At 37.3% G+C, this 25,266-nt stretch overlaps 1 long non-coding RNA gene across 3 annotated transcripts; it reads left to right on the forward strand.

Moving 5' to 3' along the window:
- Nucleotides 1–1,456: 1,456 nt before the first annotated feature.
- Nucleotides 1,457–24,586, forward strand: LOC311442610. Of its 3 annotated transcripts, XR_014696777.1 has the most exons (6): nucleotides 1,457–1,586; nucleotides 14,014–14,092; nucleotides 15,086–15,214; nucleotides 19,687–19,853; nucleotides 20,728–20,925; nucleotides 24,495–24,586. It is a non-coding gene; the product is annotated as an uncharacterized lncRNA (long non-coding RNA). The 3 variants fall into 3 exon arrangements; XR_014696778.1 differs by lacking the exon at nucleotides 24,495–24,586 and having other exon boundaries at nucleotides 20,728–21,268; XR_014696779.1 differs by lacking the exons at nucleotides 1,457–1,586; nucleotides 24,495–24,586 and adding an exon at nucleotides 11,421–11,539 and having other exon boundaries at nucleotides 20,728–21,268.
- Nucleotides 24,587–25,266: the final 680 nt, after the last annotated feature.

Here is a 25,266-nt window from a genome sequence, read left to right on the forward strand (position 1 = left end):
CTGAAATGTAGCTATCTCCATGGTGAAATTCTACTTCCATTCCACACAAACAGCATTGCACAACAGTGTTTTTGTAAGAAGTGGCAACTAAGTGAAATGCATTGAACTACTCTTGTGAAAGCTATCATAGGATCCTCAGCAGCAGCCAGTGGTTAAAGCTTTGATTTGGAATGTAGAACAAAAAACAGCAGCTGCTTCATCCCCTCTGCCTCACAGGCTTTCCTCCCAGCACACACACTCCTTTTCTATTCCTGTTCTTCTTGGAACACTGGGCCTATGGTGGGACCACCAGCGCCAAGTACAATGACACGTTTGACCTTGCTTATCTCGCCTATTACCAACAAAGACTATTAAATAAAATACTACTAATGAATGCAGTTCTACTAATGAGATCACAGTAGTAAACATGGGTGCCTGAAGTTTTCCTTAGATAGTTAGTAATAATGAAAACAGAATGCTTAAAATTTTATAGGAAAAAATGGGTATCACTAATCTAAGACTGGGCTTCTCTGATAACTTTGATCTCTTTGAGACTACCTTCACGAAATTAAATACTACTCTGTTTTGCTTCATGAAGTACTTGCATTCTTTTTTACTGTCTTAGTACTATATTTATCTATGTGTAAGAGTGGTTATGCCTGTGTCCTCACAGTAAAGTGACTAGAAATGGATGCTGTATCTGCACTGGTAAATTAGAGTAAGAGATCATTCTCAGGAATGGGTTCTCATCTATCTGTATTGATAAATTAATGGGACAGTCTCCAAGTTCTTTACCTGCAAGAACTAACACACTTTCAATGACCATACCTGCTAGGAAGTGTTTAAACATGTCCATGCTCTTCTGGAAAGTAAAAGTATTTTGCACTCAACATTTCTTTCAGGTCTTTCCCACCAGTTGGCTTTCTTGCCAGAAAACAGTCCTAGGCCCAATTCATTTGCTATTACATATAGATATACATATGTACCAAGGGTATATAAAGAGAGTATAAGTGTAGTAGCTGTGCATTCCTGGATGTGATAAAAGCCAGTACAAAAGTGGATAGTATCTTCTTCAAGAGAAACGTAGTATGCAGTATGAGTCATCTTGAAAGTGCTCTACACATATTAATTAAATTATGGACCTCAAAGTACATGTTCTTACTAGAGTTTTCTATTAAATTTTCATCTCATAGAAGGTTGGGAGCAAGCCAAGGCAGAAGGTGTGAACCCTGCTAAGTTTTGGAGAGCTTAGCTCCTCCAGTTGATACAGATATGATCCCTCCGACATAGGTTTATGTCTGTAATGTGTCACTTTAAAAAGTCAAGGTCCCATATGGGTTCAATCCACTGCAGAGTTAATTTTTTATCTTACATTCAACCTTCTCTATGGTCTTGGCTGTTATTCGGCAGTATGGGAGTCAGTAAGTTCCTTTTCTTTTAGGTCTGGGGAAACATTGTACTTGTCAGCTCTACAGGGCTAAATAGATCTGTTTTACTACTAAGAGTGTGATGGTCTCTGCTCTTCCACAATTACAGACAAGGAAGGGAATCAACAGTTTTGTTTCAAAAGAAGTTACTGACGTATTTCTTTACTAGAAAAAATGCAGGTAAAATAATTCATATACCTTCTCATTCTGTACATCAATGTAGACAAAATATAAGTACTGCATTTGATAAAATACTGCATAACTTGATAGATTTTTTTCTTGAAATTACTATGTAAAAAACAGACGAGCACGTTAAGCATGTTAAGTTACACCTTTTACTTGGTAGATATATAGAAATAAAAGGGAAAAACTGAAGTGATTGTAATATACCGTAGCAAGTATCTTTAAGTGTAACCCAAGCATAAGAACAGTTTCTAAAGACATGCTGTTGATCTGAACTGAAATTTGGAAGGATTTCTCTTTCAGTTTTTGTTCCCCATAAATTGTGAAAAATATAACATTTTCCAGCTCCATAGGAATTTTGTGAGTGTAAGTCCAATAAAGTTTGTGTCAGTTGAATACTATTGCGGTGGGATCTGTGTAAGTATGGATGTAAATAGTATATCAGAGTTACATGCTATCAACCCTTCATTCCTGTAAAAGCGAGGGAAACATCATACTAAGTACTTAAATGTAATTATTTTTTTCTCTCAGGAAGCTTCAATGTGCTTTTAAAATAGAGATGAACTGTAGAGTGAAGCCTAAAGTAATGGTAATATCCCTGAATCCACCATGAGATATTCTGAGCAGTATCTTAAGAAAGCACAGTGTGAATACTTTATTGGAGTTTGTCTTGCACACAAATCCAAAATGTTCCACTGCCAGAGAGACAAAAAGATACGTGCTTATCAGGAATGTTGGTTTTCTGCACTATATGTGTAAAATATCTGCTATCAGAGATGCTAAATTAAATCGTTTAGTAGGAGTTAAAATGCATTAAAATATAATGTTGTAAATTTATCTTAAAACATCACATTGCCCTATCCCTGTTGGTGTTCAGGGCTGGGTTGGATGGTGCCCTGCGCAACCTGGTCTAGTGTGAGGCAATCCTGCTCATGGCAGGGGATTTAGAACTGGATGGTTTTAAGGTTCTTTCCAACAGAAGCCCTTCTATGGTTCTATGATATATTTACTGTGAGGCCACTGAAATGGATTCACTGATTATGGGTGATTTCTAGTCCTATATATGTATATATATCTATAAACACACACACATATATATGAATACCTATCTGCTATATCTGCTATTGTATATTCCATATTGAGTCCTATTTTAAAACGGAATGTGAAAATTTCAGTTACATTGTGAAACTCCAGCTATAGAACTGCAGAAAGAGTGGATGAGATAATACTTAACTCTTTCCACTGCACGTAAGTATCACAAACCGATCTTTAGCACGTCCTTTCAAAATCCATAATATTGCCTCCTCCAACTTCTTTATTTTTATATGCGCAAATGTTTAATTTTCTTAAAGATATTTTAAAGATAAATGAGTCTAATTTTGGTCCTAACAATCAGACCAGAACAATACAATTGATAGATTTGGGTCTGCTTTTGAAATGTTAACCTGTTACAAGGTAGGTCTTAGCAAACACGGTAACAAACGAAACCTACGAGAATCTGACCACTTATTTTCCCTGTCTCCAAAGACTTTATGTTTGAGGCCGAAATTCATCATTTGGCTTTTTATATTTACTTATCATCTGACCACTTAACTTCAGTAAAATCCATTTCCTCCTTAAATTCTCCAACTTTTTTTTTTTTTCCTTTATTTGGCAGACAGTTGCTAATCACATGTATAATACCCTGAGCAAATTTCAGGCCATATGGGGATAGAATAGTTTCCTGCATATTTTACCCTCTTCCATCCTTACTGTTTTCACTTTATATGTGAGACTGGTTTGCATTTGTGAATGAATGCTATGGTGTATATTGTCTGCAATGAGAAGAGGGATCATGTAACTGTTAAATCTTTAAACATAGATGATGAAGTTTAACAGAGACATTCAAATTCACCCATTCAAAAACAACATTTACTACTACCTCTACCTGCTCTGAAGTGGAATTCTTTGCAAAGAATCAGCTGAGTACACACAATAAATTTTCCTTATGCCAGTCCTGGACAGAATGTTTTGCAGTTTGGTGGACAGAACAGGCTGACACACTGTCCTCTGAGTGCTAGACTGGGCTTTGCTGCTAGTCAGTGTTGTCGGGAGAGCGGATCCGGTCCTGAGACCGGATTCAGAGTTTTAAAGATTTGTCATATGGATTTTGATCTCTGAGTTGCCTTAACAAAAAGCAAATTCTGTAGCTTCCTCTGCAAGGTCTGTTTGCTGGAAGAAGAATGCTTGTTCAAAGCTAGCCCAGCAATCATCATTCATCACATTGTCAGTTGCACTCAGATACCAAAGCACCTTCAACAAAAGTTTTGTATTGTAACCTGTTGGTTGGTTATTAAATTAGAGTTTCCCACAAAGTTCCAGTAGTCACAGACACTTTGTGATCTTTATGGGATTTATATTAACTCATAGAAATCTTTACAAGGTTGCCAGAAGGTGTAAAGAAACTAATGATTAACTAGATTCTTCCTAGTAATTTAGAGATATCGATGAGTGCTAAGTTCAAGTTGCTGTTAGTGGTAAAGAGTATTGCCTGCAATGCTTGATTCCTGCTTTCCACAGGAATTAAGAAGGAAGTCTCCCACACTCAATGCAATCTTACCTCTCGTTATTTTGTATTTTTTTAATATGAAAAATACTGTTATATCTGTCAAAATTAATTTGCTAAGATTGTATAACTGCTGAATAATTATCACTGCAGCAATGAATTAATGACTGCATATTCAAACTAATTATTTGTCTGAAGAAACCATCTTTCAGTCTCTGTTATTTACTAAAAACTAGTTACACTGTCCTTCAGCTGCTGGCTTTGATGCAATAAGTAGACGTATTCCTTTTTCCTTTCTGCTTTACACTACCACACTTTGAATTGAATGATCTGACTCACAATACCCTGAAGCATTTACTGAAATCTTCTGGTCCTGCCAAAGGCAGAGTCATCCACTATAACATGAGTCCTGAGACTAAAGCTGAAGCGATATTATCCTCAAAAATTATTGTCAGTAAAAACAGTTACATTAATTATCATTAATATTGGAAAGGTCTTTTAATCTATCATCTCATTTCAGAAGCAGTTAATAAGAGCCCATAATATATAAGTAAGTTATCTTAAACTACAGATTTAGTCTTATTTTAGCATATGAAGACAAGTTTTTAAATATTCTGACTTTGTTCAAACAGTTTTGTGTACAGTTCAAAAAAGGTACATATTTGATAACATAATGTCAGTATCACATGCACCTGTTCCCAGAGAAGGCTGTTTATTTAAGGTCTGAAGCAAGGTTCGATTTTGAAGAAAACTTGACAAGGACAATTTTTTACTTACTTTTACAAGCTGACAAAGCACAATAATAATAATGATGGGTGGTAGCACTCCAAGTTTTCACTCACTTGAAACACCACAGAACAATTTATACGTATTTGTTCTTTGCTTTCACCTTAGTATTTCACAACTGTAGGTAGGATTTCCAAAGCTCAAGGAATAAAGCATTCAGCTCTCAGAAAGAGTCACTAGAATGCATGAAGCTCTGCTTGTTCATCTATAGCAATGCTGTTCTTCTGATGCCCCGTGCTTAGACCACACTCCTGGCACTTCCATGAATCACTCCTCTCTGCAGTATTGTCAAATGCAATATTGGCACTTTCTGGAACTGCACATCAATTTCCCTCAACACCTTACATAGAAAGGCTCAGCCAAGCGTCTAGAACAGTTTCATTCTTGCCTTCCAGCCCACTCTTCCTCCTTGTCCAACATCTGAACTCTCATGCCCTTCTGCCACTTAGCTGTACACACTCACTTACACACTGTGGATATTTGAGGGATATATCTGAGGGATAGGAGAGGTGCTTTGCCATATGCTCTCCATGAGCAGAGCACTGGGAGGTACCAGCACAGAACTGTTCCGTTGAAGACTTCATCACTCACAGGAGAGTGATTCTCCTCTGGGATCTGGCCCTGATCTGTCTGTGATACTGGAAGGAGACACTTTATCCTTCCCTCTGTCTAATCTATTCCAAACTAAAATACAAGAGGCTGGTGTTTCCTTGGCAGCTTTTTAATGGATATTCAAAATAGTTAACAAATAAAGTGGACATCTATTTAACTCTAGAAAATCTGTTCATAGGCCTTTGGGGTTGAAGAAAAGTATACTTTTGACTTGTCTGTAGCATTCTCCAACCTGAATTCCATACTAATACTAAATGCTGAAATAATATCATCGTAAGATCTGTCATTTCTATATTCCTGTTAGAGTAGTCCCATCATCTGCAGTGGGAAACAGTTCTGTGTCATAAGTTTATACCTTTACACTTTATCTGGACAGTCTTTAACTGGTTGCTCTTGTGAAGAAACAAAGATTTTCTGAGCTCCCTAACTCACAACTGTCAAATACAAGCAGTAAGGTCCAGGATTTTAACAAACTTTCCAAACTCTTCAGTATGTGTTTTTGTGGTTTTCCTTATCAAATGCCAAAATCTTTCCATGGATTGAAAATTTCTATAGGGAATACTTGTGTACTCATCTGATTCACCTTCTGATTTTGAGCTGTGGATCAGGTTTTCCATGAGGCCTTTTGAAATACAGAGGTATCAGTCGAGCAAACCAGAGCAGGCCATTTCCTGTAATCATCTATGCCATCATCTGTGCTGGATCATGGCAGCAGCTGATCAATAGAGGAGTATTTAAATATGTTAGAGCCTGAATCTGATATTCTACATGTTTAACTGCATAAACAGATCAATAGGACAGGATTGATCTCCATTGATATTTGGCAGTTTTCAAATACAATTAAACCACATTTGGAGTGCTGAAAGTACTTGAAATAAACAACTGGGCACTATTTATAATTTAAAGAGCTACTCAAAAAAATTTAATAGATCAAGCAGTTGTTTCAACAATGCCAGTGTCAAGGGAAAAGTTGAAATCCATACACTGTATATAAATAGCAAACTGAAATTAATGACAAACTGAAATTCAGTGTGTTCCTTAGCACATATTATTATATACAAATATTTCAGTATTTATGATGATATGGTTATGCAATTAAATTGGCATTAGCTGATGTATATGAATGACTATGCCTGAGTGGAATCTGGTATTGGCATTATTTGTAGGATAGCAGCACAGATTCTTCAAGAGTATAAATGGAGCCATTAATAACTCTTGTAATGTGACTAAGTTGCCAGTATATAAATGAGATCCTGTTGACAAAATGGCAGCTTTAGCTTTCTCACATCCCATAAAACAGTAGAATGCAAGAGTTACACAGCTATTTTTTTGTTTTGACCACTCTTGGCTGTAACTGCATGGTGTCTGACAGGGCTCCAGCAACTCCCTGTATTCCAGAGCACTTCTGTGATTTGACACCTGGCCTCTCTATTATCCCTTCTGAGAGCCTGGCACCAGCTTGAATTTAGGCTCAAGGAGATAGATACTGGAGGTCATATGATGGACCAGTGCCTACAGGTTTTCTCCGTGGCAATTTCAGCTGAGTCACACCAAATTTGACCAGAATATTCCTTTGGGGGAATAAGATATATTGGACACTGGTCTCCCTCAGGGCAGTTTTACACTGCACTGAAGAATCAGTCGTAGTGGAACCTAATGTGAGAGTTGTGGATTTGATCCAGAATGTACAAGATGATTAGGATGTTTGCTTTCTATAAATTCTTTGCAAAGAAAGGCTTATGGTTTAGAGCAATTCAAAATATGCAAAGGAAGCAGATCTGTAAGACTACTCTCTGCTTTATGCTGACAACATTTTGAAACATGCCTGAATGATATCAAAAGGTTTCCTCTCCCAAACACTCAAAAATAATCCCATCTGTTTGCACTTATGCCCATATCATGAAAAGACTGGAAAGTGATTGTGATGGGTACCACCTTCCTAATCTAATGCCAGATAATGCTAAAATTAAATAAATAAATAAGGCTTTTTATTATGATGATTGAGAAGAGGAAAGTATAGCAAGTTTCTTTTGCCCTGAAAGACAGAATGGTTAAGTAGCTTAATCACAGACTCACAGAATGCTTTGGGTTAGAAGGGACCATAAAGATCATCTAGTTCCAACGCCTTGCCTTGAAACCCCAAGCCTATCTGAGCTCCTCCTAGTTTACAGAGGTTTCAGAACACATGCATATGAATGTGTAACCTTCTCCTGCAAGTACACACATAAGGTTCCCAACATAACTGCTTTTTCTGTTAACAATACCAGAAATTCTTTTACCTCAGAGGCACTTACAGGGTAAGATTAAGAGGCTACATACAGCATTAAACTCTGCACTGTTCCAGTGGTCACGAGTAAGCCCCTGAACCAATCTGTTGCACAAAGCAGCACAGTGAAAACTGTACAACAGAAATACTTTGGCAGTATTACCCGAAGAGACATGGTGATGACTTATAGTACACCCTGAATAATATTTCTTCTCTGTGCTTTATCTGGACCAATAAATGCTTATGCTCCTGGATGCAGGAAAAGCTGTTTGTTCTCCTCTACTGACATCCCATTAAAAACAAAATAAAGTAAACATATCAGAATTAGTCCCCTAAAGCTTCTATCAAGCCGTCTGCCATGAGCACTTTGGTCTTGTCTTTGTTTTTTCCTTTTGCCAGCTTTTGGCACTCAAGGGCAATCTATCTTTGGGAGAGAGACTATCACTCTTCTTCCTCAGGATGTATGACCCAAGACCTAAAAACTGTGGCTATTCAGAACAACATCAGAGGGCCACATAATAAATAAATAGCCAAAGTTGTTGAAGAAAACTTCTTCAGGTGGTGAGCATTACACTACAATTAAGAAAAAATACAAAATCTTCCAGTGAGTAATTATAGGGTAACTAATCGAAAGAAAAATTTACTTCCTAACTCTACCCAATAGTGGTCAGTTTAAATCTTAAACCTGGGGCATTTTTCCCAGGATAACTGTGAGGAATTATCTGACTTCTCATTATGCTTCCTGAAAATAATATTCCAGTTTTATTCCTCATCATCAAAGGGTAAAGAAGGAAAGAAGCATCACCACCAAAAAATATACATAAGGCACCTGAATTTTTCTGCAGTTCAGTGGGTTTTAGGACTTGATGGAAATGCAAACCCTCTAATGGCTTTCAGGCAAACCTTTGTTTTCAACTGATCATTACTACTTCTGACCTTTTAAATCCTCTGCTGCTAAGGGAGAATCTGGTCTTTACAGAAAAGCTGTTCTGTATTCCATTCATAGACAGTGGAGAACTTAACTATATTTACTGGTATTTAACATACGGAGCATATTTGCCTGGAAGGTAGATGAAATCTCCCACATTTAAGATCAAATCAATTTGAATTTAAGGTCACATTTGCAGAAGTCAATGTTCTGTAAAATCAAAGAAGAGCTTAATTCTACTTTATTTTAATTTTTTTTCTCCACCAATCATCTGTGTAGTTTCCCATAACACAGTTCTGCAACCTTCCTCCCTTCCTATACTTGTTCACTCAAATATTCATATGAAAGCCAGTGATGTGACTCCACTCTTACTCACCTGAGTGGAGCTGTGAGTGTTTAGGCCAAAGACAAACATGAACTTTATTCTGCAAACTTCATATTTTTACTTTTCACTTCCACAGTATCAATCATATTGCAGAGCCTACTCACATCAGTGTCTCATCTGCTTAAAGAGAGGTGCTCAGAATCTAACCTTTCTTCTTGAGATGAGATATACCCAGTTTGGACCATTTAATTCATGTGATTTCAGGATAATAATAAAATAGGTCCATGTGATTTCAAGGTGAATGTGTGTGTATCTTCATTCATAAGCAAGTGCTTCTACTTCAAAGGAGAGGAGATTTGCAGGAATCAATGATCTGCAATATCTTTTTGCTTAAGGTGTAATTGCCATCTAACATCACTTTGCTATTGCAGAGGTCTGGGAAACACAAGTCCAAAATACAACTTTCTGGTTGGGAGATTTCTAATATTGGAACATTGTCTTTGCACACTACCAAACCACAGCCTTTTCCCTTGAAAGTCTAAACAGGAGAGGAGATAATAGGAGCTGCTCTTGATTTCCCTTTCCACCTTCCCTGTGAAAGAAAGACACGGCATGTCTGAAAATGACATTTATGTTGTTAAGAATAATACTGTACTGTTCTTTAATTTTAAGTGAAAAAATTGATCATTTAGTCTTTATGAAATCATGAAAAGTTATAGACAAAGTCAAAAGGAAAAAATAAAATATAGTGTTAACTGCTTCCCCAAGGCCAAAAGGACTTCCCTTAACAGAATAGAAACAATATCAGAAAAAATAGCGCAGAAAACTGGGGAAAATTCACAAACATGTATTTACTGGATTTTGAAATTATATTATTAATGTTATACATGGGGTAGGCCACTGAAATGTTTCTATCAGCACTTCCTGTTCTGATGAAAAGTTGTCAGCCACTTGAGCAAATGGTTTTGAAAGACAAAATAGAACAGGATAAACTACTTTTTTTATTCACTACACTTCTAACTGATTCAGGGGAAAGTTAACAGAAATCTTGCTGGCTGCTACTATTTAGATCTTAGGTAAACACATGGCAAGTTGTGAACTCCTATTTATATTTCATGTTGTTTATTGCTGAATTGACAAAGGACTCCTAACCCGTCCCTGCCTGTCAGGATTTGAATCTGTGTTTCCATACAGTCAGCAGGACAAATTCACCTTGGATGTAAATGAACACAGTTCTACTGAAGTCAAGTGAGTTGCTTTCTCTTGCACCAAGGCTTAATTTGATCCTAGATGTTTAGATCACTAAGCTGTGCCCTCTGGCTTAGCAATTCTTCAGCTGAAAGATTACTTTCTGACTGTGAATGCCAATAGTCTTCTTACTCTGGTAGCTGAAAAAGTAATAAGTGCATATAAGGGTTTCATGAACTGCTTCACAGGTGAAGGGAGACAGCCCATTCCATTCTGAAAGTGTCTCTCACCCTTCAAATGAAGAGGAAGTCTGAGGGAATGAAAGGTTAGTGTATTTTTGTGACTGTTACATCAAAAACAAAAAAGTTGGGACTGTTAGAGACGAGGGGAACAATTGTAACTTGTTTCCATACAGCATTCATTCAGCTCTGAATCAACAGAGCTTGTAAACCTTTGACATATAGATTGACCCGAGGGGGAAGAAGGAAAGAAGGATGTAATTGCACCAATTAATCTGGAAAGGCATCTGAGAGAGCAAAGTCTTTAAAGAAAGCCTGATTCTGATCTTTGTTAGAGTAGTGTAAATCCAGAGTGATGTCACTGGAATCAAAAGAGTGTCTTCTGCTTATTGGTTATAAACTTGACCAGAATTTAGCTTGGAAATTCGTTGTTCATCCTGGACTAGCTTTGCTAATTCCAGTCACAGCTCTATAAGGGAAACTTACATATAGAAAAGCAAATATTTTCAGTACATCATTAAAAATTTAAGGAATTAACAGTTTTGTTTCACTGATTTGGCATTTTGCTACAAAACCCACAAAACATTTTGAATAAGGATTTATCTGGTACTTATCAGGAAGGGAAAAAGAATCAGTAATGTGTACAGATCTGATTAGTAGGTTTATTCTAAGACTTGTTATATTCTACAGAGGAGTCAGGCCATCAGGAAGCAAAGTAACATGATCTCCAAAGCAGAATGGAGACAATGAGCCATCTATCATTTTGATCTATTGTACATTAAGAGATTAGCAAGTCTGGGAAAGAGAAAATATATAGAACAGAAGTGCGTTCTCATTCTTCCTGAGAAATGGGGGCATTTGTGAGGCCCAGGGAGCTCTACAGGTAGAAAAGGAGCTCTTGCATTCTGCTCCCTTTGTTTATGCCTCCTGTCCCGTTGATGCAGAAGCAGAGCCAGCCTGTCTGCTTGCTCTTCCTGTGATGTGTGCTGCAAACTGAGGAGAGGGGCACAGAATCCAGTCTGTCACCTTTGTACGGAGCTGTGACACACAAATGCAAGCAGGTAACTCTCATCCTTCCAGTCCCACTTCCCAACGCAGGAAGTACCAGACTTAATGGAAGACATGCTGACAGCAGACCTGTAGCTAACACATCATTTAAATAATCCCTGACTAATTAGTGAAATGATAATTCTAGGAGGCATTGAGTGAAATGGAAGGTGTGGAGTCCCATTGAAATGTAATACTGATTTGATGCTTCTACATTTGCTAGATGCTGTAACTAGCACTTCTGTTCACCTATTTACTATCACCAAGCTATTTATTATTGATCAGAAGCAGGTCTGGATGAGACTTGTTAAAACAGAGGTGCAGCTTGCATGTTGCAGTTTCTGGGGATAGTCTCCACATAAGAATAATTTCTCAAACATAACTCAGAACACAATGTCTTATCTCCAAGCCACTTCTAATACTCTGGCAGCAATGACAGCCTACTGACGACTGCTTTTGCCAGCTTATGTGCATCATTCCTGGAAATCCTAGAAAAAGAGGGCAGAGCTGGGATCTAACACATTTTGAGCAAGAGTAGTTCCATTTTTTAAATAATTTTGAAATGACAATCTTTGAATCAAAGGTTATGATGTTTACTATAGAGGAAATACTTGGGAATCTTAGCTTCTTGTCTGCCTTTCGCATAGTCACTTGCATGGGTTCATTTGCTTGGTTGGCCAGAAATCTAACAATTTGCTGTAACCATAAATTTTCCACTCACTGCATTGAGAGTTAGTCCTGGCTGATCATACTGAAACCTACTGAAATGACATGAGTCTTTTAGACTCAGTGTCTGCTGCCAGTATTTCTTTGGCATTGCCAGACATGATGAGACATTAGGTCTGGATTTTCTAATCCACCTCTTTTCTTAGGAAAAAATGCAGTTGGGAGATTTAAGATCTGATCCCGTAATTCTATTTCACACGAGCAATCTCACTGCAGATTAAAGACTAATCATAGAGGGATTTGGAGGATTGGGCCCTTTGATTTCTCTTCATGCTAAGGCTCCTTAGTATCTGGATCATCCCATTGCTTATTGTTCTCCATTTTTGCATAGGGCTTTAGGAATAATTAGAAGGAAATAAGATTTTCTGATTTTAACTTAATCAGTAACATGTAAAAAAGTTACATTTTTACATGACAAAGAATGCATCATCCAAAACAAATACCTCCAAGGTATTTGGACCTGCGTCTAATTGACAGCTTGGACATTATCACGATTGTGGGATTGGTCTTTGTTCTGATTCACAGACACAGTGAATGTTTGATAAATGTTACCTTTTTAATTCTTGATAACATTATGAAAATGTTAAGAAATGTTACAGCAGATAACCTTTCTAGACCAAACAACAGCATTAACCATGTGAAGTTAATAACTGACTACAGGACATTTACTTAATTTAACTTTAAAAAAGTTTTGCTCACACTACTCAAACTTTCCCTTCATTTTTATCTCCTTTTCTCCAAGGCCAAAGATAAGATTTTCCTCTTACTTACTGTGGGTCAGCTTTCCATGAGACTCAGGTCTGCCTACAACCAAAACCAAATATTTATGGGTATGTGGGTATGAAACAGCACAATGATAAATGCACGATAGCACACCAGAATGAAAGATTTCAAGACAACAGTATTTGCTGTCTGAGTTGGACATTTACTTAGTCGGTGTAGTGAGGAGTAGGTACTTTGATATAAATCAGATGAAGTGGTTTTGAATGAATAACTCTATACTCTGAAGTATGATTTCAGAGATCAGGACATACGAGTGCACAGGTGTCATTTTGCAATGAAATCCGCTAATGCTTTCTGTACGTGCCTAAAAACACTTTGTTTCAAGGTTGTGCTTCTGAGAGGATATAGCTCTGCAGGTTTCTTTAAAAAGAATGAAGTGCTAAATAATGGATTAAAGGCTAAAAGAGGATTTGAAAGGTCTTCACTGTATTCTTAGTATATTTCAGTTATTCATTTTACTCCTTAGAAACACACTTCCAGACTGTATTTAAATTTGAAGCATGTCATGGCATTGCATATTCTTAGACTGATCAGATAAACTTGGAAAATTTGATGTTTAACCTTCATCAATTATTACACAGAAACCTGTTTTGACAAATAAAATTGCCTGTAGTTTGGTTCACTTTAGGTTCTTACTGGCTTCGTTTTTATGTATTTATATATCAATATCTATCTTTACATTATCTCTGCTGAATTCCTCATCCAATACAACAGATGCTTGGTTTTAAGCATGTTAGTAATCACACTAGCCCTAACCTCTTTGCCAAACTGAGGACATAGTGGACTTTCACGAAACTCGTGATAAGTCCTGCAAAAATGTAAACATATTCTTTATTCTATGCATGTTGATAATGACTGTGACTACTGGTGTTTAAATTAGATGCTTTTGCTGGATGAGTACCTAAGTAGAAATCATCTGACTAACTTTTGCCATTAATAAGAGCACTAATCTTGTCCTTTCTCTCACTATCTGTCACAGGAATTCACATGGGACTCTGACAGTCAAAGTGCAAGTTTCACCTGAGTGTGAGTGGGGCCTTGTTACTACGAATTCCTCTGTAGGTGGAGCACGAGCTTATTTTATACAGGGGGAGGCTGGTTTTGAGACTAAAAAGTAATCACTTCAGATTTAAAAAAAATAATTTTTGCAGTGTTTGTCTACTACTACTTATATTAGTGGATACCTTAGTAGTGCAGCAAGAAGGAAATAACAGCTGTTTTGTTAATTGGATTTGTTAATAGTGGTTGTCTTCTGCAATCCTCATCAGAAATGTACTGACTTTTTGTTCAGATTCCTCAGACTGCAATATCAAGGGCTAGAAATGCCAGTCATTTCTACTTAACCTTACAGATTCTTACCACTTTATTCAGCTGTGTGAAAATGTCTTATCTTACTAAGACAGTATTTTATTTCCAGGCTTGATTAACTGATTTACATAGTTAAATATATGAGAGAAATATACTTGACCATTGTTGCCAAAGCCATATGTTGACAAAATAATTTTTGAAGTCTGGTGAAATTTTATTCTATTTTTCAAGTAAACATTAGTGTCAGTCTCTGTCTCAAAACAAACATTATTAAACTAATTTCTTGGGTTGTTTTGTAAGCCCACTGCCATTCTTGCAACGTGATGTGAATGACACCATTCAACTGTTTAAATTTTTGTAAAGTTCAAAGTACAACAGAGATAGGAGTGCTGGATAAGATGGCAGTTTTATTACCTACAAGCTAGTCACTATCTGTGACTACCAGGGTTGGAAGGATTATATCCCATTTACATTTCTTTAATGAACTAAAATCAGCTGATATCTGTTCTTATTGCCAATGACCTTAGCCTTTTCAGATGTAGTTTCTTGATTTTATTTGGCACTATTTATATCTTAACCTGAAAAGCTAAATAATATCCTTTTGTTTAACAGAGTTCTGATTTAGATTTTACATACATCTATGGCATCACTGGAAATGTGTTTGACTGTGGTGACGTATTACGTCTGTTGAAATGAACATCAAAAAATCATTTAATCACTTGTAATGTTTTCTCCTTTTCTAGGCCAGGGTTTTGTAAGGGTAGAGTTCTGCTAATGCACACTTCTGCCGGGAAGCTTCCCAAGGTGGGGCACAAAAGATGCTAAGTGGCAGGAGGAGGATGAGTAGAAGCCATTAACATTCCCTCGGCAAGGTCAGATTTGATGTTTCCTTTGTTTGTAGTATCCAAATTAAGAAGATGCTTCTGTGCTCTCAGTGTTGCTTCTACATAAACATACTCCTGGGTAATCTCAAACTGGTCACATCTCCTTACTATTAGCTACCCATTAACAAGCTGATTGAAAAGGACCCAGCACAGCTTACACAAAGCACTGACTATTTTCCAGGAAGACCAAATTTCTCGTCATCTTCATCAACACTTCAGACTATCAATATACAGAGTAAAACACTCTGGTTCTGAAAGGCTATGATCATAGGAGAAACCTTTGCATTCTTTCTTTTTTTACTGCAAACATATGTGGGGAAGGGGAGAGAGAGGGGAGGGAGGAGAGAAAAGGTGTTATCGTGTTCTTTTTTTTTTTTTTTTTTTTCTGAAGCCAGTATTACCAGCCATTTTACTTGTACTTTACTATTATTATCTAGGTGATGGCTGTGACATGTTGATCATATATGGCAGTGAGAAAATTGATTTCCCTCAACAGAAATGCTTCCAATTTTCCCTGGGCCATAATTTTATGTCCACAACAAAATAAAAGGGTCATTTTCCTTAAGATGAGGGAATTGAAATCTTTGATAAAAGCCATGGTAAATGTTGTACTTTTGATTGCAGAAACTGCAGTTTTCACAAACATCTCTCCTGTCTGTTCTGTGTGCATGTGGGTTTCTGGGGCTAAGTGCAGGTGAGAAAAGGAGAGAGAGAAGGGAGGCAAAAAATTAGCTTTGTGAAAGACTAAGAAGTTCTGAAAATCTGCAACTTCTTCTTGGACACTAACATTTGTTTCCCTGGGAAACTTTAGGACTTTATTGGTAGCTTTCAGTCAAGCATCTCCTTTTCAAAAATGGCTCTAGTCAAAGCCACATTTTGCAACCACCTGTTTTTAGATTTATTTGCATTTCTGGTATGATTTTAAACAAGCATGATGGAAAATGTTGATATAAATAAATAATAAAAAATATACACAACAAGACTATAATCATTGTACAACAATAGAAATGAAAATGATCTCTTCTACCCTTAAACAACTCAATTTATTGGAATTTATTAGATTACTATTTCTGGCAAAATACAAAATTATTGGCTGATGAGACTAAAAGCTACTTAAGTCCGATTCTTCTGTCAAACAATTTCTTTGAACATATAGAAATTTTTGGAAATGTTTTTTTCTTCTTTGGCTCTTTACATTGAAGTCTGGGAAGTTGACCAGACAGTCCAACATTTTTTTTCAGATGTAATTATGGAAGTTGTATTTGTTCAGCAGCCTGAACAAAATTTACGCTGAATCCTTACATACTCAAGAAATCCTGAAAAATGACCTTTGAGTACTCTACTACATTGATCTTGCATGTCCTTAGTCCCATGTGTCTGTGTAACACAGGTGATGATGTCTCACTAGAAGGTTTTGTTTTTATAAAACTACACTGTTTGATACCTTACTTCTACAAGATGAAAGATGCTCATAATTGGCCTCATCTCAGTTTGGTTTGTGGAGTGGCAGGGGACTTGTACCCAATCAAAGTTGTGTTTCCAGAGTTTACAATGAAGGAGTGTTTGAACAAGAAACAAAGCATGAACAGTCCTTTCCCTGTAAGTCTGGTCCACATTTAGTGCCAGGAACCATATGTAAGGAATAGCCATTTTTTTGACTGAAACCCACCATCAGATAAGTACAATGTTTTCTCTTGCTCTTGTATACATGAGGGAGAGTTTACTCAGTTTGATTGCCTGATGGATATTTGGCTGCATTTTTTTAATATATTTATGATACTCCACCTCTTCAAAAGCTGGTGAAATCTGAAGTGGCTGATATTCTTTAAATTGGATGTTTTTCAGACTTCCCTCTGCTTACAGATAATATGTGCAGGAATACAGCATGTAAGAACCACAGCAGTGCAAAGGTTAATTAGGATGCTGAGGTGCTGCTAACATCTAAAAAGAAAAGTGGTTTGAGAATCTAACCCAACCTTGTATGTTGTATATGTATTGTTTGCAACACCCAGAAGATGTGTATTTGTTGGAAGAGTGTATCTTGTGATCTCTTTGCTTATTTCATCTGTAATCAGAGAGGAGAGAAATGGAAGGGAGTTCAGATTGGTAACTTGTGTTCATTTCACTGGGGACATAAACAGGAAGCAGTAAGTCATGAAACAAGAGTAGTGAAAAAAAAATCATGGCAGCTTTTTTGAGGCGGTAATTTTCACAGCACCAAGAGACGTAACTGTTCTTTCTTTTTGACTTGGAAGTTACTTTCTGATTAATAGCCTATCAATAAAATCCTATTCTCATAATTTTTTTAGACATCAGGGGGTTAGATTGCAGCAAGTACTGAAAAAGAAGAAAGCTTGTGTCTTTTACACAGCTAGTGATTGAAGGGCTTGGTTATAAGAGGATTTTCACATTTTGTCTTCTATGAAAGGTATATCAGAGAATAGACAAGGCCAGTTGTGAGAATTTGGCTTTCTGCTCCTGATTTTTGCTTTTCTTATTAAGACACAGTACACAGGATCTTCTCTGCATTTTCACATGCTGAACCAGTGGAGAAAATACAAAGTCAAGGGAAGTACATCTTATGGGAGAAAAGAGTTCTGTACTATGTTTAGAAGTGTTGGGAAAGAATCACTATTAGAAATGGCAAAAGCACGTGCAATCAAAAGCAAGGATCACTTTCTGGTGGAGTGAGCAAAAGAGAAAATTAGACGGGTTTAATATGATATCACGTCTCATCAAACAGACAGAGGAAGGATAAAAACGAGGCACCTGAGAGGCAGAAACAGATGCTAGAATGAGGCCTTTCTTCCTACAATAGGCACAGTCTTGAGCTCTCCTCTTAATGATTACTTAAGGAAACAGTATCAGAAAGGAAAAGTTTGGCTCTGAGGTGACACTGATATCGGCATCGACAGTATTGGTGACTGCTGCTGTTCTTGCTCAGAGAGAGGGAGGACTCAAACCCTCTCAAATGTTCCTGGATAGCCAATGGCAGCCAAATTTGATTCCAGCTGAACTCAGAGACTGACAAACGTGTTGTGTGTGGACTGTGTTTTGCCTCTCTTGGTTAACCATCTGGAAATGTGAATTGGAAATGTGAATTGTGGTACACCGGGAGCAATCACCCATTACAGCTGAGAGTGGATGATGGGAAATGAAATGGGAAAAGGGAGCAGACAGTGTCTGCTGGGATTCTGCAATTGGCCAGAAAAAGAGCACACAGAAGCCAGAGATGCTGGGGTTATATGATTATGTGCAGTACACACTCCCTATCCTCCTAGTACCCAAACTTTTATAAGGGAGACTCCTGCAGCATCTTTTCTTGCTGTGTAAGTGGAAAGAATTTTAGGATAGTATAGAGCATCGTGGAGTGCTTTTCAGTACTGCGTAGGCCAGGTTCTAACATCAGTCACATCTGAGCAATTCTTTTCACTTCAACAAATCTGGGAGATTCCACTTTCCCTCTCAGATATTTTTTTCCATCACCAGAATAAGAAATGATATTTATTAAAAATAAAATCCACATCTACCTAGTGACAGTTTGAGAATTCCCTAAGCAGACATAACAGATGCTGCCTTACTAACATCTGCAGAGGGAAAGGACGTGAAAAAAACATCCAACATCTTCTGAGGGGGAAATCCAAGAGAGACACAAACACCATTTTTAATTTATTTTACATCCTGCTTGGTTTCATTGTTAGTAGCACTACTCCAGGAGCCCTCCTGAGCTCTCCTACCTTTCCTGCCTGACTCACAGAGGGAGTACTCACAGCAAGCTCCATTTGGAGGTGCTTCAAGACAGCAGCAGAAGAGGGCTCATTCCTGGTTGGGTCTGAGCTCAGAAATATTAGTAATATCTTAAAGCACCTAAATCCCTGAGGATCCTACATGGCATACGGCATTATCAACTGCAGCCTTGTCAGTGGAACATGACAACCATCTTGTGACTGGAAAAGGTGTTTTTACACTCTATACAGCTGCCCCACCATGATGCTTCCTGGCACTGAATTTCTAGCAGCCATGTTCTCATTTGCATCCTGGATGCAATAATTTCTCTAATAATTATGAGGAGAGCACAGTCCATCAGCACAGTAGCATAGGTCCCCATCTCATCCTTCTGTTGGAAGTTTTGGAACATCATGGGTCTATATGTTCAGTGTGGAACAATGTAGTGTGCAGCACAGCCCTGTAAACAATTTCCTTTGTACCTCAGTAAATCACATCTATTAGGTTACTAAGCCCTTCCTGCTGATGGACCAGTCTAAATGGGATATAATGGAAGAGAAAATTTAACCCCATAGCAGTAATAATGTTATACCTATGTCACTGTATCCTGCTATAGTGCTACAGATTGTATTCTGTTTCCTGTTTATCTACAGCAGAGTTTGGTACCTTTTGTAACAATAAGGCTTTATTTCTTTCATGATTTTTAACTGGTTCCTCTTGCTTTCTCTCCTCAGCCATGCCATGCAGCTGTATCTCATAATTGTGGAGTGTCAGGTTTGGTGAAATATTACTGCATATTATTCCTACAGACTGCAGATAAAAGCAGCATACTGGGAACAAGTAAAATGTCAGATTCTTGCTTAAGGAGCTTACAGTGGTGGTCCCACCATCAGGTACACAGGTACAAATTTTTTGTACAAGAGATGAGTCTGATTGTTTAGTCCTCACTTAAATTCACAGCTAGAGGTTGGAACCTAAAGGACAACTCCAAAGGCTAAAACAAAGTCCTCTACCTTTTCTTTTTAATGAATAACAGAGCTCGCTGACTATTATAAGTGATTTGGCACCTCAATATGCAATAGGCCTAGACTGAGATTTTTCAAAACCACTACACATCTAATTTCCATTGATTGAAAATCCCATGAGGCACCTAAATACCTCTGACAACCTTACTGTGTCAATTCATAAAGCTCGCATAACTTCCTCTTTCTCACATTGTGCACACTCTTGATTTTTACTGTGTGAAAACCTCCAAATTCATGTTCCCTTGATTAAAAGGATAACTGTATTTGTAAGCAATTTTCAGGTATTATGGAAAGCCTTTCTAAGCAGTGCTTTCTTCTTCTTGTAATATTCATTGCAGTTCTCTGCAGCCATCCTGCTGCAGAGTATGCGCATCATATTCAGATTGAGCCAGTGTAATGCAACCGTATGAATTTCCTAACTGACCTTCAGTTCTCTTGTTCCATTGCAAAATGCAGCTTTCTGTTCTACTAAGTACACCTTACAAAGAAGGAACAAGTGAAAACTGATTTTTTCACTCTTTTGCAAAAACAACAAAAAGGTTGTTTCTGTATCTGAGAAATTCTTTTGCTCATCTCTACTGGAGATTGAATTGTTTATTGTATTGACAGCACATCATTTGGGATGGGTTTTAACAAATATGACCATTTATCTGTATCAAGGATTGGGGGGGAGGGTTGTTTTGATACATTAAATACCTTTGCAATCGTTTTTTTTCTTTTTCTTTTTCTTTTTTTTTTTTTTTTTTTAAGCACTAAATCTCAGCATGACTGTATCCTGCAGTGGAAAATTACTACCCATTCAGAAATGTGCCTTGTTGCATTACAGTCGTATATTTGAAGACTCAAACCTCTATCTGCAGCACAAAGGCATGCTCAACAAATGACTTAGCATCTTTGTTCCTTTATCACTACACTTTATGATAGCATTTGCTACTTGTTATAATCAAGGTATGCTTGTGAAATTAATCTTTTTGCTCTTTAGCTTATATAATCATTATGCATCTTCATTAAAATGGGATATTACAATTAATAGCTATCTGAATTTGTTTCTAGGTGTGTATGAATTAGTCTTTGAATGAATGAATAAATGAATTAATGTTTTTGCAGCAACAGATGACAAAATTTAACATGTACTATCTCTTTATCAAAAAGGCTGCCAGAACAGCATTTACAATAAACTGTCTTTTTAGACCAAATGCAGAGAGGTACATTCCCAGTCAGCTCTGCATGCATGATGCAAAAGGTAAGAGGATCCAACTACAACTACCCTTTTGGGGGGTTGATTGTTAAGAATTTCTCTCTCAATATGCACTTGGATCCACATTAGAAGCAGTCGGAGGCTTTTAAGGGTAGAAAATCTCAGGACAGTGTACAAAATCAGAGTCAGGGTCATGACCTTGACTATTGATCCAGCCTCTCTTATTTCCACAGCTTGCTGAGGCTTGTTCTTCCAACCTGCTGGTGTACATTAGAGCAGAAATCCATAACATGGCCATGTTCATCCAAGCACAGGAAGAAACTAAATTAAATGTTAAAAAACAATCTGAGGCTAGAGTTGGAGACAATTCATCATGATCCTAGACGTCAGGCAGGTAGGATGACCAAGAGTTCCTCAGCCAATAGACCCCAAACAGAATATGGAGGGGCCTCAGTGCCTCATTTGTCAGGTACAGAACAGATAGTCAGAAAAACACCAAGGAAAAAAAAGTCTACCAAAGGTCAGTGTTTTAATTTCCAATCATGCACAAAAAAATCATCTTTTGGAATGCAACCTGTAATTAAGGTTTAGGGGAGAGAGGGAGGAAGATAAAAAATTATCTGAAGTTAATGTATTAACAGTCAAAATTAGGAGGAAATAAAACTGCATGGAAGAAGTGTACTAAAAATTGAGTCCAGCTGAGTTCTTACAACTGTGGAGCTCAAGTTCAGGTGACAGCATTTGACCACTGACTTCAGTTACCTATTGAAATCAGCAGTCAGTCTCTTTTTTCACTTTCAAAAGGTATCTCAGTGGAGTGCTAACCTTTCTTCTTGATGAAAGGGGTTTAAAGACATATAATCTGTGATGCAGAGAATGAACTCGGCATTTTTAATAAGAGAGAAATTCTGTAGGCGGTTGAACTGTTTAGAAACTGCCCTTCGCTGATTCTCAAGCTGATCTTATTTGTACTGGACACAGAACACATGTCCCTTTTAAACTCAACCAAAACACGTAACCTAAAAGATACTTCTCAAACGGCCTTTTTTTTTTTTTTTTTCTTCTGCTGCTGGGAACTACGAAACATACATACTTTGTAAGTACTGTGCAAATATTACAGTGATTGAAAATAGTCACAAACCCCACTGCAGTCAGCACAGCTGCTGTTCTAATTTAGCTAGCTGGTGAAAAGAAGAACTTGCCAGTTTGTGAACGTGAATTACATTTCCTGTTGTGGTTGAATTGTGTTCTATCTCAAAACATTGATAAGCAGGTATCCGAGCTGAAAATAGTCTACTGTCCTTTAAATTTATTTCTAAATTATGTTATATTATTTGTGCGTTATCAGCATGTGCTGTTAAACCTCATCATGGTGAATGCCAATCTGATGGAACGTAATAAGACATAACACAGTTTGACAGCTAATATTTAAAGAAGAAATCTTATCTCTCACTATCTAAATAGCAAAGGGCTCCCATTCAGACACTTACAGATTCTTAGTGGATATCTTGAGAGAACAGTTAACCTGAGCTTTCTTGGAATAGTTCTCCAGTATAGACTGCAGATTTGTACATTTATGAACCTAAAACAAAACACATTCTGATTTTTAAATTCATGCTAAACAATTTATGTACTGCCTTTCTAATTTGTGGTACTCCAAGCAAAATTATGTAAGTGATATGAGTGAACTGCTGGAATTTTGTTCTTTAGATGTCTTTTATCAAGTGTTCTGCAATATCTGAATCAAATAATGTATTTTAACTAGGCACTTTAAAAACTAAGCTGTTTTCCAGTTAACAAAAGTGGGAAAGATTTGACGTATCTTAGGTAAAGGAGTTTGCTGAACACAAATTCCTGGAGGCTGTGCATCACACTTTGCTCTGGTTTCTTGCCTGGCTCCTTTCCAGTTAGCCCAGGGTGACTGTAATTCCATTTTCCTGCATTATTAATACTTGCCATTCACACAGACATAACCAAGTACTTGGCAGTCTACATATAGCTAGAAGATCTATATCCTACTGCCAAGGGTTTACACTTTGTCGTATTCTTCCAAAGTGCCTACATTTTTGGATTGTTATGTTTATCCATCATTAGCTTAATTTTTATCAGCAAAAGCTTACAGTTAAAGTTGTATACTGGTAATTTCAAAGTAAAGTTAAAAATGGATTTTTATGGATAAATATCAGGGCAATAACACCTTATGTTCACCACTTGAAAAACTGAAGCATTTCAAATTATATATCTTATTTGGAAAGTTTGACTTGAATATATCTGAGTTTCATAAATGATCTTTTAAATTGTAAAACTACTTGAAAGTTGAAAGGAACTAGTGAAAAGGTCCTTCAGCTTCCCAAAGCAGACCTCCTTTTTGGAAAATAAGGGATCAATTTTACACCAATGAAGCAGGCTGTGTCAGATGTACATTATCTCTGTCACTGAATTCCAGAGGTACCTCTGATCCTGACTGAATAATTTAATTGCATGCCAAGACTCTGATACTCTCTGTGCAAATGGCAAGCTGTAGCAAGGTTAGTATCCACCCAAAACGGCACTCGGAGAGGAGAGATGACAGCATGCCACCTTTTTGCAATGCCTATTGACCCACTTCTGCTCACAAATATCCTGGCCAGCATGCATGAACATGTACTCATCATTCAATAAACCTGAATCCTTCAAAAGAGTAGAGAGAAACAGTAAAGCCATTCACAGCCATTCAACTATGTATGATCTGTCCTTGTGGCATTTTTGTAGCATGCTATGTGACAGGTTTTTGTCCTCATGGTCTCTGACTTGCAGAGAGTAAGGGTTTTATTAAGGGAGAAGCAGATATTGCATTTTGCAAACATTTCAATATTAAAGTGAAATATTTCAGGTTTTGGTCAAGAAAATGCAACTGAGCACTGTCATAAAACATTTTCATTTTTACACTGTAGACACTTTAATGCTGTTATATTCAAATACTCCAACAACTCTATGGATGTATAGTGGCACAGATTAGCGACCATTGCCTTTGACATCTCCAGAAGTCAAAGTTCCTAATCACACTACATATATTCTGATTAGTACATCTGCTACCTATCAAAACTAAGATTTGTCCCTTTTCAAATATGAAAGCTTCTGCCTTCCTCTTCCCTGATGTCAACCATTACCCTCTCAATGTATGTACCACACTGTAATTTAGGGGTGTGATGGTCCTATGCAAGGGCTTCCAGCCTGAAGAAAGTGATTATTTCATTTGGCCATCCAAAAAGACAAAGAAAGGTGTCCTGGAAGTTGAATTATTTTTTGTTCAACACTTCCATCTGTCCCATGTTTGAAGATTCAGCTGGCCTCTTCCTCCACGGTTATGTCAACAAGTGCCACTGCTGTACCTCCAGCCACCACCCTGCTACTTCCCACAAACACTGAAGCGGTGAGTATATAAAGAGCCAGAAGAAAAGCAAAAAGGCTAAGTATGAAGTTCTGATGTATGAGAAATAGTTTTGTATGAGTCAAAGACAAGGACAAATAGGAAGGGAAGACCTTGGAGGGTTTCCAGTTCACTAAGAGGATTCATTTATACATCAGGTGCCATGGCCTTAATTTTCATCTGTTTTTGTTCAAGTCAGATACATGTGCAAACCAAGGACATTGTCTCTATTTGCTTTTGGAAAAATCATAGGCATTTTATACCGTATTAAAATATAGTAATATTCTGTGCCAGGTAATGCAGTGCTTCCAATCTCAGGATTGGATTTGCATGATAATATTTATCTTTCCAGTTTTCTAACAATCAAATAACAGAACTCCACAGGCAGGGTCTAGGATATTCCGTCAGGGAAATGCAGGCAAATTTGGACAAGTTCAACAACCCTTTTAAATATTAATTTACCATAGTACATTAGTAGTTTGAATGTAGATGTCTGTGATGTGTTAGTGAAGATTTCTGTAGTTCCATATTACTGCTTTATAGGACTGAGAAATAAGATGCAGAAGAAGCAGAACTCTGAAAGAAATTGTAGCTGAGAGACTACTGAATAGTACAAACAGCAGCTGGTGACCTTCTAGTGCAATGACAAACCAGCATTTAGAAAAAAAAAAATCTGGAACAC

This window comes from Aythya ferina, assembly GCF_964211825.1.
Source record: "Aythya ferina genome assembly, chromosome: 11".
In the NCBI taxonomy this organism is placed as follows: Eukaryota; Metazoa; Chordata; class Aves; order Anseriformes; family Anatidae; genus Aythya; species Aythya ferina.